The 16,057-nt window shown below is 41.8% G+C and overlaps 1 protein-coding gene across 7 annotated transcripts in view; it reads right to left on the bottom strand.

The window, feature by feature from the left end:
- The window catches only part of CD244 (CD244 molecule), an 83,473-nt gene that overhangs the window by 42,265 nt on the left and 25,151 nt on the right, over nt 1-16,057 (bottom strand). The window lies entirely within an intron of this gene.

Genomic DNA, 16,057 nt, shown 5'->3' with positions numbered 1-16,057 from the left:
ATGCTATCTAGGTTGGTCATAACTTTCCTTCCAAGGAGTAATCGTCTTCTAATTTCATGGCTGCAGTCACCATCCGCAGTGATTTTGGAGCCCAGAAAAATAAAGTCTGACACTGTTTCCACTGTTACCCCATCTATTTCCCATGAAGTGATGGGACCGGATGCCATGATCTTCGTTTTCTGAATGTTGAGCTTTATCCACTTTCACCTTCATCAGGAGGCTTTTGAGTTCCTCTTCACTTTCTGCCATAAGGGTGGTGTCATCTGCATATCTGAGGTTATTGATATTTCTCCCGGCAATCTTGATTCCAGCTTGTGTTTCTTCCAGTCCAGCGTTTCTCATGATGTACTCTGCATATAAGTTAAATAAACAGGGTGACAATATATAGCCTTGACAAACTCCTTTTCCTATTTGGAACCAGTCTGTTGTTCCATGTCCAGTTCTAACTATTGCTTCCTGACCTGGATACAAATTTCTCAAGAGGCAGATCAGGTGGTCTGGTATTCCCATCTCTTTCAGAATTTCCCACAGTTTATTGTGATCCACACAGTCAAAGATTTTGGCATAGTCAATAAAGCAGAAATAGATGTTTTTCTGGAACTCTCTTGCTTTTTTGATGATCCAGTGGATGTTGGCAATTTGATCTCTGGTTCCTCTGCCTTTTCTAAAACCAGCTTGAAAACTAAAGTTACATATGCCCTATGGCCCACAAGAGTATTTCTTGTGAATACTCAAGAAAATGTATGCAAGAAAGCTCATAATGGCTTTATTCATAATAATTCAAGAAGAGGGGGGAATCCCAAATACCAGTCATCATTAGCTGAGTAAATAAATCATGTTATATTCATATAATGGAAAATTAAACATCAATGAAAAAGAATAAACTACTCTACAAGCAAAAATGTGGATGGATCTTATCAACATGGTTATTAATAAAGAAATGTTTTACTTCTTGAGATGGGTGGTGGTTACATGTACATATATATGTAAAAGTTCATCTACATGTACAAGAATGAAATTAGAATACTCCCTAACACCATACATAAGAATAAACTCAAAATGGATTAAAGACCTAAATGTAAGGCCAGACACTATAAAACTCAGAGGATAATATAGGCAGAACACTCTCTGACATAAATCACACAAGATCTTTTCTCACACCACCTAAAGTAATGAATATATAAAATAAAAATAAACAAATTAGACCCAACCAAACTTAAAAGCTTTTGCACAACAAAAGAAACCATAAATAAGACAAATGAAAATCCTCAGGATGGGAGAAAATATTTGCAAATGAAGCAAGGGATTAGTCTCCAAAACATAAAATCATTGTTTAATATTAAAAAAAATCCAATCAACAATCAATAATGACTGGAAGATTTAAATAGACATTTCTCCAAAGAAAACATACAGATGGACAATAAACACATGAAAAGATGCTCAACATCATTAATTATTAGAGAAACACAAATGAAAACTATAATGAGTTACCACCTCACACTGATCAGAATGGCCATCATTAAAATATCTACAAACAATAAATGCTGGAGAGGATGTGGAGAAGAGGGAATCCTCTTACACTGTTGGTGGGAATGTGGTTTGGCGTAGCCACTATGAAGAATGGTATGGAGGTTCTTAATACAGCTGCCACATGGCCCAGCAATCCCACTCCTGTGCATATACCTGAGTAAACCATAATTCCAAAAGATACATGCACCCAATGTTTATTGAAGCACTATTTCCAATAGTCAGGATATGGAAGCAAACTAAATGTCCATCAGTAGAGGAATGGATAAAGAGGATGAGGCATGTATATACAATGCCGTATTACTCAGCCATAAAAAGGCATGAAATTGTGCCATTTGGACAGACGGCACAGATGTGGATGGACCTAGAGACTGTCATACAGAGTGAAGTGAGTCAGAAAGAAAAAAACAAATATCATATACTAACACACATACTAACACATTCCACATATATGTGAAATCTAGAAAATTACACAGAGGAACCTATTTGCAAAGCAGAAAGAGACACAGACATAGAGAACAAATGTATGGACACTAAGCAGGGAAAGGGAGAGAGGAATGAATTGGGAGATTAGGGTTGACATAAAGACACTGCTGATGTTATGTATAAAACAGATAACTAATGGGAGCCTACTGTATAGCACAGCGAACGCTACTCAGTGCTCTGTGGTGACCAAATGGGAAGGAAATTTTAAAAAGGGGGGGATAAATATATCCTTATGGCTGATTCACCTTGCTGCACAGCAGAAAATAATATAACATAATATAAATTTTTTTCAGTTCAAGCTGTTTATGTAAACTTTTTGTATATTACTATATTTTATATTTTGATAAAATATGAAAAAGGAGTTATTACTACCCTTCAGAGAGCTGTTTTGATCATTTAACTAAGTAATATGTACTTTGATAAGAGCAAAGTGTGGTATTGCCACTTGTGGAAACACTACCAGAGCAAGAGTGGAATTACTAGCAAGCTAATTATTAGAAAAGTCTTCCTGATACGTAACTCAAATGACAACCAGAAATCAGTGGATTGGAAACTTTCACAAGTAAAACCGACTAGAAAGTAGGCTAGGTAAATTTACAGGTTGATGAAGATTTCCTAAACCCATAGTACATCTATAAGAATCAGTGAGCTCCTTTGAGACAATGAGAAGACTATTCACTCCTGTACTCAACAAGTATCTACTGAATAATCTCTATGTGTCAGAAATTGTTCTAGGGAAGATATGTTAATCTCAACACTTGATCTTTGGGGCCTGTTAATTCCCTGTTGCAGGGGACAGGGGAGATGGCCTGTGACTCATAAGGGTATGTGATATCATCCCTGGCCTCTGCCCACTAGATGCCAGCACCCCTGCCCCAGTCATAACAACAACAAAAAAAATGTTTTAGACATTTCCAATTGTCCCTTGGGGGGCAAAATTGAGACCCACTGTTCAGGGGCATTGAACTAGAAAAGTGAGCAAGAAAGATAAGATCCCTGCACTTGTGAAGTTTAAACTTCAGTTACACACCGTAAATAAGAGAAAAATGAAACAAGATCCTTTCAGAGAAGCATAAGTGCCATGAAAGTAGTTTTAAAAGATAATATAACAGTAATTGGTAGATTCATGACCAGAGAAGGTGACGTTTGAGCTAAGAAATGAAAGATATGCAGAATTCAAGCAGGAGGGAAGCTATAGAAAAAGCATTCCAAGTAGGGGGAACCACAGCTTCAAGGGCCCTCTGGGGACAGGGAATCAAGCAGAAGATGCAGCCCTTAGGCAGAATATTAGAGATAGAATTAAGAGAGATGGAAATACATATATATCATAAGTCTTAATTTTCCAGAAACAGGACATCACGTTCACAGACTATGGAAACAGGACACAATTTTTTTAAAAAATTACATCCAAGAGATTAGCCCAGGCAAGTAGAGTTGGGGAGAATTGTGAATAGAATGGTACAGGGAAAGATGGAAATGCCCCCAGTATATCACAAGCAGATGCTAAAGGAAGGGCTTCCCGGGTGGCTCAGTGGTAAAGAATCCTCCTGCCAATGCAGGAGATGTGAGTTCAATCCCTGGGTCAGGAAGATCTTCTGGAGGAGGAAATGGCAACCCACTCCAGTATTCTTGCCTAAACAAATCCCATGGACAGAGGAGCCTGGCAGGCCACAGTCCATGAGGTTGCAAAGAATCAGACATGACTGAGTACACAGGGACACGCACAAAGGAAGATATAGAACTCCCAAGACTGCTTAACTGACAATAGCAGTATCAGTCAAATGAAGGGTAAAGGGTAAGACCCAGTGGGGAGGGAACCACATCAATGGAGACACATTTCATTGGCCAGGCACTGGGCTAAGTAATGGGTATCCAAATTTCCACCCCACCTAAGGCAGTAAAGGGCTTCCCAGCTGGCACTAGTGGTAAAGAATCCATCTGCCAATACAGGAGACAGAAGAGACACAGGTTTGATCCCTGGGTGAGGAAGATCCCCTGGAGGAGGGCATGGCAACCCACTCCAGTATTCTTGTCTGGAGAGTCCCATGGACAGAGGAAACTGGCAGGCTCCAGTCCAGAGAGTCGCAAAGGGTCAGACATGACTGTAGCAACTGAGCACACACGCAAGGCAGTAAAGAACTCAGGCTGCAGATGGCTCCTGAGTATTCCATGGTGGTAACTCCAAGAGCAATAATAAAAGCCAAGTTTGGGACTTTCCTGGTGGTCCAGTGGTTAAGAGTTCGCCGTCCAGTGCAGGGAACGTGGGTTTGATCCCTGGTCAGGGAACTAAGATAGCACACACCGTGGGGCAACTAAGCCCATGGGCCACAAGTAGAGAAGCCCAGGAGCCACAAAGAAGGATCTCACATACCTCACCTGAGACCCAATGCAGCCAAAAAAGAAAAAAACAAGTTTAAGGGCTCTCAAGCATGGGTGCCAGAAGTCCTTAATACAAAACCAAAATTTATAGGGCAGGGCATGATTTTCAATAAGGAATGAAAGCCAAATAATAAGAAGAGAACAGGATCAAAACAGAAGCATGTAAGGATAATGTGGAAGCTGTGAAGAGCCACAGTTACTAGTGCATGCACGGAGGCATCTTACTGGCCCAAAGGCGGGGAAGAAGTTCAGCCAATACACCAAAGAAAGCTCTCCATGTTGCTCAGAGCTGTTACGATTACTGTTGCTCATATCATATCTGCAAGTAGGTATTTGCAATATCACTCCTATTTTAGAGAATAGGATTGTTAAGGGCACTGGGCAAAGACATAAAAAAAAGTTACAGTCTCTGTTTTACTATGCATACCGTCTAGAGGAAAAGAGCCAAAAACTTGATGTGAGCTGTGCTATGAGGGTATGCCAAGGTGTGACACAAGAATAAGGAAAGCGTGCATTATTTTTCCCTGGGGCATTAAGAATGGCTTCCCAGAGGAGGTGACCTAGCTGTTGCTTGGGGCACCCACACCGGCCAGGGAGATAGCGAAAGGTGTGTGGAATAGGGCATCAGAGACAGAGCAGCCGCATATGTGTGGATACCCATGTCTCTGACTTACAGGTCTGCTAAGGATGGGTCAAAAGCTCTCTCCAACAGGTTTGGAGAGTGGAATGGTAGAACATGAGTTTAATTTTAGAGGGTTGTGATGGTTTTATTTTACTTTTACCTTTTTTTTAAATTGAGAGGTAGCACAAAATTAAAGTGTACCTAAGATATAAACATAATATAATGAATAATTATAAATTCCTATATAACCACCACCAGATCAAAACATAGAGTCTTCAGGACTTCCCTGGTTGCACAGTGGGATAAGAGTTCACCTGCCAATGCAGGGGACACAGGTCTGATCCCAGATCCTGGAAGATCCCGCATGATGAGGAGCAACCAAGCCGGTGCACCACAGCTACTGAAGCTTGCAGGCTCTAGGGCCCGTGAGCCACAGCTGAGACCCTGTGCCACCACTCCTGAAGCCCACACGCCCTAGAACCAGCAAGTCGCAGCTACTGAGCCGGTGTTCTGCAACTACTGAAGCCTGTGCTCTGCAACAAGAGAAGCCACTACAATGTGAAGCCCGCATACCGAAACTAGAGAATAGCCCCCACCCTGCACAGCTAGAGAAAGCCCACAAGCAGCAAAGACCCAGCGCAGCCAAAAATGAAAAAATAAAATGAATTTAAAATAAATGTATTTGACAGTGTATGCAAGTCAAAAAATAAAATAAAGGAACTAGAGCCTTCATTCTAGTTCTCTTTCACTGTGACAAAATTGAATAGAAAGTACACAAGGAGTGATTAAGCTATAGACTAGACTACTAAATACTTAAGGAATCAAATGTGTGATCTACACTTCTGATGCTATGCTGCCTTTGTGGTCATTTTTAAATTACACTGTTCTATTTTCTTTTACTTTCATGTGAATTGTATCAGTTTGTACACTTACAAAGGGTCTGTCTCCAAATAAAAAGGGGCTAGGAAAGAAACTACCAGAGGAAGAACATCAGGTGTTATTTTGCTTTGTTGGTTTGGTTTTTGTGAGGTAATGGAAATATACACATATGTACATTATATATATTTATATACACATATATATGTCATTTTTATATACATAAAAGTCTCTCTCCACCCCCTGTTCCTGGCACAGAGTTTCTGATACTTGTAATTTCCCAGTGATAAAGGCATCTTTTGCTTTAGTATTTAGTCTTTGATCCCCATCCCTGACACAGGGCTCCTAAAACCTTTGTAAATTCCTTAGTAAGAAGAGCACCAGGACCATCCTTTATTTTATTAAAATGACTCTGGGGACTTCCCTGGTGGTCCAGTGGTTAAGAATCCACCTGCCAATGCAGGGGACACAGATCAACCCCTACTCGGGTGAGATCTCACATGCTGCAGGACAACTAAGACCATGCACAGCAACTCCCGAGGCCCAACACTCTAGAGGCCATGCTCTGCAACAAGAGAAGGCACTGCAATGAGAAGCCTCGCACTGCAACTAGAGAGCAGCCTCCACTCTCCACAACTAGAGAAAAGCCTGCAGGTAGCAATGAAGACCCAGTGCAGCCAAAAAGTTAAATAATATTTTTTAAAAAATTTTAAAAGGTGACTCAAGGTGGACTCAGGTGGGAGGGGTTGGGCAAAAAAAAACAAAAGGCCAAGCCATGATTAAAAGCTTGAAATTTTCAGCCACATTCCCCATCCTTCAGAGGAGGGACAGAGAATGGAAATGGAGTTAATAGGAGCTAATAGTTAATAACTGATCACATCTAAATGAAGAAGCCCTCACAAAATCCCAATAGCATGAGTTTAGTGGAGCTTCCAGCTTGGTGAACCCCAACTCCAAGAAAACAGAAGCTCCCTTTCAGACCTTTCCCTGTGTATCTCTTCATCTGGCTGTTCATCTGTACCTTTTTTTCATATTATTTAATAAACTTGGAAATGTGTTTCCTTGAGTTCTATGAACTGCTCTAGCAAATTAATTGAACCAGAAGACGAGGTCACTGGAATCTCCGATCTACAACCCGGGCTTGAGACTGGTGTCTCAAATATCAGGGGGAGGCAATCTTGTGGGAACAGAGCCCTTAACCTGTGAGCTCTAACTCTGTCTCTAGGCAGATGGTGTCAGAACCGAGCCAAATTGTAGGACACCCAGCTGGTGTCACAGAAGATTTGTTGGTGTGGGGAAAAAATCACATACACATTCAGTGACCAGAGGTACCAGAAGGAAAGTGTTCTGTATGAGTAGTAAAAGAGACACTTGGGAAAGAAAAACACAGCAGAGGAAAGCTGGGTGGTATTCCAACATAGATTTTTAAATGGCAGGATAATGAACTAAGAGCAGAGAACCAACAGAAAAGGAACAGCTGAAGAAAGATCAGAGGTATCATGGACTGGGCATGTCCTGGATGGCCTCCTAGAAGAAGCCATGCTGTCCAGAGCACAAGGACTGACCAAGGACAGGAGGAGAGCTCCCTAAACACGGAGCAGAGGCGAGTGTGGTTGCTTAAGGGAGATAAGGTGAGGTCAGCTGACATTAAGGGATTGTTGATGGGGTTGGCAGAATTCCTAACCGGGATCTCCATTTCCTTGGAGAAGGAGAGTGTAGGCCAACAGAGGCTGTGATGATGGAAAAGGATCTTGAAGAGACAGTGAAGGTTTGGAATCACCCCTTTGGAGAATGGGGAAAGCTGTAGATCAGAAACAAGGATTCCCAGGACACCTGTGGACCCAGCTGAAATTGAAGACTCTCAGTCTGTAGTTGCTCTTTCTTGTTGAATATTCTTCTGCAGCCCTCAACAGCCCAGTGTGGGGGAAAGGAAGATATTTCAGGGTGAGGCAGGGCTGGACAGGGAGGCAGATAGGGTGAGGTTGCCCTGGGAGGGATACAGCAAAAAGGTGAGTGGGCGTGTAACTGATGCAGAAAGACCTGGTCCCTGTCCCTGAGGGCCATGCGTGCCAAAGAGAGAGACAATAAATGCCAGTGTGGAAAGGTAACTCAACAGAAGTTCTCACATGCTTAGTGAGAGGTAGAGGTGGCCGCAACAAGTGGCAGGGGAGAGGCCGCAGCAGGTTCCGGTGGCCAGAGGAGGCCCCCGGGGTTGCTGCCGCCCCCGCTGTTAGCACTCAGCAACTTCGAGGCCCCTTTTCCGGTGGTTAAGAAAGAATGGGGTAAAACAACTCTGCAAAGGGAGGACAGAGCTGCTGCCTGCAGAACCACGCAGTGTCCACATCAGCCCAGCTTCCTCTGATGTGGACGTGCTGATCTGAGGAAGTGGAGGTGGGAGGAAGGGGAGGTGGGAGGAAGGGTGTGGCTTGAGCCCCGGGAGAGGGGGCAGGAGAGAGAACATACAACTTTCAGAAAAGTCTAACTTCCCCTAGCCAGCAAAGGATGTTGAGGTTTTCTCAGTTCTGGGTTATGACACCAGGCTTGGGGTGAGGCAACAGAAGGGGTTCCTGACGTGGACTGAGTGGAAAAAGCTCAGTGAGTTCCCCAAAGTGCTGGGGCAGGTCTGGCTGTAGTCAAGGCAAAATTATGAAGTACATAAAATATCCTCCAGTTCCACAACCCACTTTATCACCTCTCTTCTCAGTCTAGCCCCACCCTTGGGAGCTTCCTACTGACTTCTCCTCTCAGATAAAGCAACTTCTCCTCCCCAACCCACCCCCATCCCCTCCCCCACCCCATGTGAAATTTACCTAGCTTAGGTCCCACTCTTTGTATCAGTTAACTGAATCATCCCATTTGTAATACTGTCTTTCTCCAAGATAAATGTGTATTTGCTTCTCATGGTTCCTTATTCAAATCTGTGTTTTCCCTTCTTCTGTTTTGGCTCTTCCTCTGCTTATCTTGTCCTTCTACCTTACTCCTCTCTCCTGAACTCTTCTTCTTCTTCTTATTTATTTATTTATTTGGGGCTGTGCTGGGTCTTTGTTCCTATGCTCGGGCTTTCTCTAGCTGTGTTGAGTGTGGGCCACTCTCTAGTTGTGGTATCCAGGCTTCTCATTGCAGTGGCTTCTCCTATTGCAGATCATGGGCTCTAGGTGCTCGGGCTTCAGTAGTTGTGGCACAGGACCTTGGTTGCTCTGTGTCATGTGGGATCTTCCGGGACCAGGAATTGAACTTGTGTCTCTTGCATTGCAAGGCAAACTCTTAACCACAGGACCACCAGAGAAGTCTCATCCTGAACTCTTGCTTATCCTTCAAGGCCACTTCCCCAGTGTCCCTACCTAGAAGGAATTTCCATCTTCTTTGCACCCTTTGTGCTTGAGATTAATCTGCCTATCAGTGACACGTAGCATTTTCTGTCCTCCCTTAGAGTTGATATTATACAGGCCTATTTTCCTCTGTCTGAAAGATTCTTAATGTTTCATCTTTGTTTCCTCTACAAAATCTTACATAGTTCTTGGAACATAGGAAGGGTTTAATGAAATGTTCAGTTGATTAAATAATTAATTAAATTCAGTTCCCAGAAATGACTCTTTGTAGGAATTTCGTGCAGAATACCAGGGAAGCCACAGATATGTGGTTCCCCTGGCTTTGACTTTCACCTTTCAGGCGTCACAGCCCTGAGCTTTCATTTCCCATTTGCAGGTCTGAGAACACAAAGCTGGTGACCCTGAAGCTACTTGGAACTCTCACACACTACTTGGTTCAGCCACTTGGCAAAAGAGTTTGGCAGCATCTGCTATATGTATATATACATACAGGGATTCTACCCCCAGAGATACACCCAACAGGCATGCATGCACCAAAAGCCTCATAGGGGACTTCCCTGGCTGTCCAGTGGTTTAGATTTTGTACTTCCACTGCAGAAGGTGCAAGTTTGATCCCTGGTCAAGAACTAAGATCCTGAGTTCCACACAGCACAGCCAAAGAAAGAAGAAAGAAAAATGGCTGATAGCAGTGTGATTATAATAGGGAAAAACTTTGGGAACAACCCAAAGGTTCATCAATAGTAGAATACATGCATAAACTATTGTACAGTCATTCTATAGAATACAGCCATAAAAACAACCAGCTACAAGTGAAAACAGAGATAAATCTCATCAGCTGTTGAGCAAAAGAAGCCAAATGCAAGAGTACATAATTATGATTCCATTTATATACAGGCAAAACTAACTATGATGTTAGAAGTCAAAAGAGTAGTTATATTTGTGGAAGACAGAGGAGATAACAAAGGGAGAGAGCATGTGGTAGATACATGGGTGTATTCACTTAACAATAACTCATTACCATGTATGTTTATAGTTTTGTGCACATCTCTGCACACATCTCATTAAGACAATGGTCCAGCTACCTCTGGAGATATTTCTACAGAACTGGTTCCCTCTGGTAGTGCTGCAGCCCTGAGTTTCCTGAGTCCTCATCTCTCTCCTATACACAGGAACTTCACTGTTCATGCTTTGTTTAAGGGGAAGTATAAAGAGGAAAAGATGGACAAAAACGAATCCAGTCTTCTTAGAACTTACCTGGATCCCAGCCAAAGCATTTGCAATCAGTGACTCCCACCTGAGAAGTGAAAGTTTCAACACAAACTTCAGGAACAGTCTGCAGCCTTCAGAGCTGTCTGTAAGATGCTGTCCCTGACCTTATTTATTTATTTTTTTGTCCAGCACATCTCACCCCAAACCTTGCAGCTCCTGGGCATTGACAGTCTCTGGTGTGTCCTTTGGAGTTTCCTCTGAATGCGTAGCCAAAATCTGAATTTAGGATTCAAAGTGAACTTTAGGGCTCAAGTCCACTCTTATGAGCAGTGATTTGAAGTTCCTTGCTCCCCAACACAACTGACCCAAAAAATCATCCCAATCTTCCTCTAAGATGTCTGAAAATAATTCATTTATTTTCTCAACTAACGTGGTTTGAGCACTTGCTGTGTTAGGCACTTTGTTGTGCGCTAACCACAACTGTAACTGTATGTTAATTGGTGTAAATGGTGTAGGCTCTATGAACGAACGAGTTGTGTGCTTATTCACAACTGAATCCTCAGTTTCTAGCCCAGCACCTGGTGCAGAGCTACTCAAAGCATATCCAGGGAAGGAATGGGAATAGAGAGGGAGATGCTGTTGTGAAAACAGACTATTTTACAATACAGTATAATCACGTGCTTCAATGTCTTGAATACATGTTGCCTTAAGTTAAAAATGTTGACGTCTATGTATGTGTACTTATAACTGATTCAAGCTGTTGTACAGCAGAAACTAACACATTGTAAAGAAACTATCCTCCAATTGAAAAAATAAAAGCAAAAAGAGAAGCAAGTGACACAAACTGCTAAAACATTTTCCAAAAATATTTAACATGGTAGCCATCTAGAAGGCATATTTGATAAATTGTCAGAAACTTTAAGAGAATAAAAACACAAATTTACAGAGCATACCTGCCTATGAAATTACATACACAGGACTCTATGAGAAATAAATGTGTTAGTCATTTTTTGAATAACAAATGCCTGTGCACTGCTTATCTGTGTGTTTTTTCAGTGAAAACTCAAAATAAGCTTTAATAAATACTTGTTTTTTTTTTTCAGTTTTTAAAAAATTCTTTTTTTTTCATTGAAGAATAATTGATTTACAACATTGTGTTGGTTTCTCCCATACATTAATGTGAATCAGCCACAGGTATACATATGTCCTCTTCCTTTGGAACCTCCCTCCCACCTCCTACCCCATTCCACCCCTCTAGATTGTCACAGAGCACCAGAAAATCCCTGAGTCAACAGAAAATCCCCACTGGCTATCTATTGAGATTAAATCTACTCATGAAGAAGATGCTCTGAAGATTATTGAAATGACACCAAAGATGGTGCAACCTGAGAAGCCATGTAGAAGACAGTAGCAGCTGACTTTGATAGAATTGACTTCAAATTTGAAAAAAGTTCTGCTCTAAGATGCTATCAAATTGTATTATATACTCCAGAAAAACCACTCATGACAGAAAGAGTTAATGCATTCTGAAAACTTTGATATTGTCTTATTTTAAGAAAACATAAAAGTTCTTTTAAGACTGTGCAATATCAATCTATTCATCTCATTCAAAGATTTTTATGTCAAAAATATTTTCATATACCAATAGTAAAAGAAAAAATGTTGAAGTCTCCCTAAGATCTTGGTTATGACAACGAGAAACCCTGAGAAAAGGGTCACACTTAAAACTTTATCATCTTATCTTGGCATGCTCTAACTCACTTTCTATTCCATTAATGAGAGTTCAACAAAGGATTACCAAATAATCTCTCTCTTCTTCACTCTGACTACAAAACTAAGTGAAATACATGCCCTGCTTCCAAAGAGCTGAATAACATAAACTTGCAGTTTGGAGTTCTTGTAATAACTCAACATTTCTCTAAGCACTTTATATACTATCTCTCATCTAATCCTCACACATCTCCTCAGAAGCAGGCACCAGTGTTAATTTCATGTTTTGAATGAAAAATTGAGAAACAAGAGGTTGGTTAACTTCCTCAAGGCCACAGAGATGATACATGCTTTAAAATTAAAAAAAAAAAAGAAAGAAAGGAAAAATATCATAAAATAACACATTTTTTAAACTATGAGAGAATAATGAAAGTTTGAATACTAAATAAACTATTTGGTCTTAATTAAGAAAAAATAAATAAATAATTAAAAATAAATAAATGAAATTTACCAAACCAATACAATATTGTAAAGTTAAAAAAAAATAAATTAAATTTTAAAAATAAATTAAAAAAATAAAATTTAAAACAGTTTTCCCAAAGAAACTCTGGTAGGCCAATAAACTCACTTTATTCTATGGATTATTTAAAGTATTCACTCATTCAAAAAAAAATAAATAAAGTATTCACTCATTCAATAAATATTTATTGAGGATATACTTGTGCCAGATACGGCTCAAGATGCTGGAGATACAGGAGTGAACAAAACAAAAGCCCTGCCTTCATGGATCTTACACTCTAATAAGGTGAAGTGGAAACTGGGAGACAGAAAATACAACAAAAATAAACATATAGTATGTAAAATGGAGACGAGCATACAGAGAAAAATAAGCCAAGAGGGAGACAAGGAGTTGCAAGATGGAGGGGCTGTTTTTAGTGGAAAAGATATCATTGCGGAGGTAGTGCCTGAGCAGAATAAGGACTCAAACCTCACAGAAAATGAGGAGGAAGCAGCATTCCACATAGAAAACAGTGCAAAGCCCCAGTGAAACAAGTGTGGGGGCCATCAGGTCAGCAAGACTGAAATGCAGTGAGAGGGGCAGAGAAGAAGAGGTAATGGTCAGGGAGGCTGGATCCCACGCACCATTGTGAAATGTATGGCTTTTACTCTCTGAGAAGTGAGAGAGCTTTGGAAGACTTTTGCAAAGCATAATAGGAACTTCTTACACATATGTGATGCATACTGAATTCTTCAGTAAACCAAGTTTTAGAAAAAAAGGTTTCACTCTCATTGTGTCTCCAGATTGGATGCACTGAAAAAGACATGCTATCACTTTTGTGGTATTCCTGCCAAAAAGGCATGACCTGAATCTTATGACCAAACATCAGACAAACTCAGATTGTAGAACTCTCTAGAAAACAACTGACTTGTACTCCAAAAATGTTGATGTTATAAAATATGCCGAAAGTTTAGGGAATGACTGTAGATTAAAGATGACCAAAAAGACACAGCAACTGGAACTTCCCTGGTCCAGTGGTTAAGAATCTGCCTTGCAATGCAGGTGATGCAGATGTGATCCTTGGTTGAGGAACTAATTTACCACGTACCTTGGAGCAACTAAGCCTGCATGTCTCAGGTGCTGAAGCCCGAGAGACACAATTGCTAGTAGAAAGTTTAGTTCATGCACTGCAATGAAAGATCCACATGAAGCGAAGAAGATCTTTGCACCACAAGTAAGACCCAATACAGCCAAATAAATAAATAACTTAAAAAACAGACATAATAACTGAAGGCAATACATGATCCTGGTTGGATTCTGGATGGGAAAAGAGATGTTATAGCACACCTGGGGCTTCCCAGGTGGTTCTAATAGTAAAGAACCCGCCTGCCAATACAGGAGACTAGGAAACGTGGGTTCGATCCCTAGGTTGGGAAGATCCCCTGAAGGAGGGCATGGCAACCCACCCCAGTATTCTTGCCTGGAGAATCTCATGGACAGAAGAGCCCAATGGTCTATGTCACACAGAGTAGGACACGACTTAAGTGACTTAGCAAGCACGCACACAGCACTGGGGGAACATTTGGTAATATTTAAATATGTATTATATATTTGATTGCATTGATGTTAAATGTACTACATTTTATAACTGTGCTGATATCATGATATGGGGACATTCTTGTTTTTCGAAGATGTGTGCTAAAATAGTTAAGAGTAAAAAGGGGTGATGTCTGCAATTTACCCTTGAATATTCCACAAAAATAATTATTATTATACAGCTATTCACACATGCATATATTTGGAGAGAAAGAGAAATAAAGCAAATGTGATAAAATGTTAACAACTGGTGAATCTAGATGAAGGAAATACAAGAATTCTTTGTACTATTCTTGCAACTTCCCTGAAATGTCAAAATTATTTTAAACTAAGAAGTTTAAAAATTGAAACAAATAATTATAGCAGTTTCAGTCAACTTACACAAGGCCAGCCCCACAGACACAGTGTATAGCAAGATGAGAGAAAAGTTCCGTGAGGCCAAAGTCCATCCCTTCCAGTGCTCAAAGAATCGCTACCTGGCTTCCCCCTGCAATGGATTTAGCATGGCCATGCCCAGAGACAGTGCCACAAGGATGGAGGGAGCAACACATAGGCTCATGATCTCAGAGTCAGCCCCGACCTTCTGTTCCTGCACCCCCAAAGCCAGGCATCAAACCCTGTGGGCCCTACCTTGGCTTTCAAGTTTCTAATCTAGCTTTCTTACCTGGGATCCTGTATCTTTGGATCCCCCTAGCCCACACACATGAGCCCCAGGCTCCAGACTTCTCTCTCTGCTCCCTGTTCCTCATCACACCCTGCCCTACTCCACCTGTACTCATACAAATGCCAGAGCCTAGAATGTATCTTCTTGAAGGATATCTGAGTGCCAGGGGCTCAGTGATTGAACTGGTTACCCAGGGACAGCCTGTAACAGGCCCTAAACAAACATTTCCCTGTACCTCAGTTTCCTCCCTTTGCAACCAAGTGTGCCTTCCTCTCATTCCACCTCCATTCACCATGCCCCGCAAAGAGTTACTGATTTAAAATGCAGGCTCCAAGTTTCAGAGCATCCTAGACAAGGTTGGAGAGAAAGGGGGAGCACCCCTCACTGAGATTCCCTGCCCCCTCATTTGTTGGCTCAGGGCCCAGCTGAGAGTTTTCAGTTTGCTATGGAACTTCCTAGTATGTCTCCTTCTCTTCCCTTCTCCGCCCCCTGCCCCCAGCCAAAGTGAAAGTGTAGGTCATTCAGTCGTGTTCAACTCTTGGTGATCCCATGGACTTCTACCTGCCAGGCTCCTCTGTGCATAAAACTCTGCAGGCAAGAATACTGGAGCAGGTAGCCATTCTCTTCTCTTGAGGATCTTCCCAACCCAGAAATCAAACCCCAGTCTCCCTCATTGTGGACAGATTCTTTACCAACTGAGCCACTAGGGAAGCCCCCAGCCAACATTTCCCTAATAATTTTCAGGCTCCCTTGGCCTCTGGGCTGCTGACAGAGTTGATGGAGGGACCAGCCCTTGCAAATAAAGCCTCTGTTCGGGCCTTTGTCTCACGCCTCCTATCCCCCTCCCCGCCCTCCACACCGCCTATTGCTTGCCAGGGCTCAACTTTCCTGCCTCAGCGAATAATCTGTCGGTCTCTGAGCTCCAGAACCACCCGACTTCCTTTGAGAAACCCAAGTTCATGGCCGCTTCTTGTCTCTTTTGGCAACTGCACCAAACGAGAGGATATTTCATTCTTACAGACAGCAGGGAGGACAATTTCTCCCCCCTAGACAGAAAGGAAAACTGAAGCTGGTGGGAAGGACTCACCTTGCCGAGGTGGCCTGGATTGCTGATGGCATGGCCAGATGCACACTTCTCAAGGACCTCCCAACCCACTGCC

This window comes from Bos taurus, chromosome 3, assembly GCF_002263795.3.
Source record: "Bos taurus isolate L1 Dominette 01449 registration number 42190680 breed Hereford chromosome 3, ARS-UCD2.0, whole genome shotgun sequence".
In the NCBI taxonomy this organism is placed as follows: domain Eukaryota; kingdom Metazoa; phylum Chordata; class Mammalia; order Artiodactyla; family Bovidae; genus Bos; species Bos taurus.
Note: the sequence above shows the minus strand (reverse complement) of the source record. Positions and strands in the feature narration are given on the sequence as shown.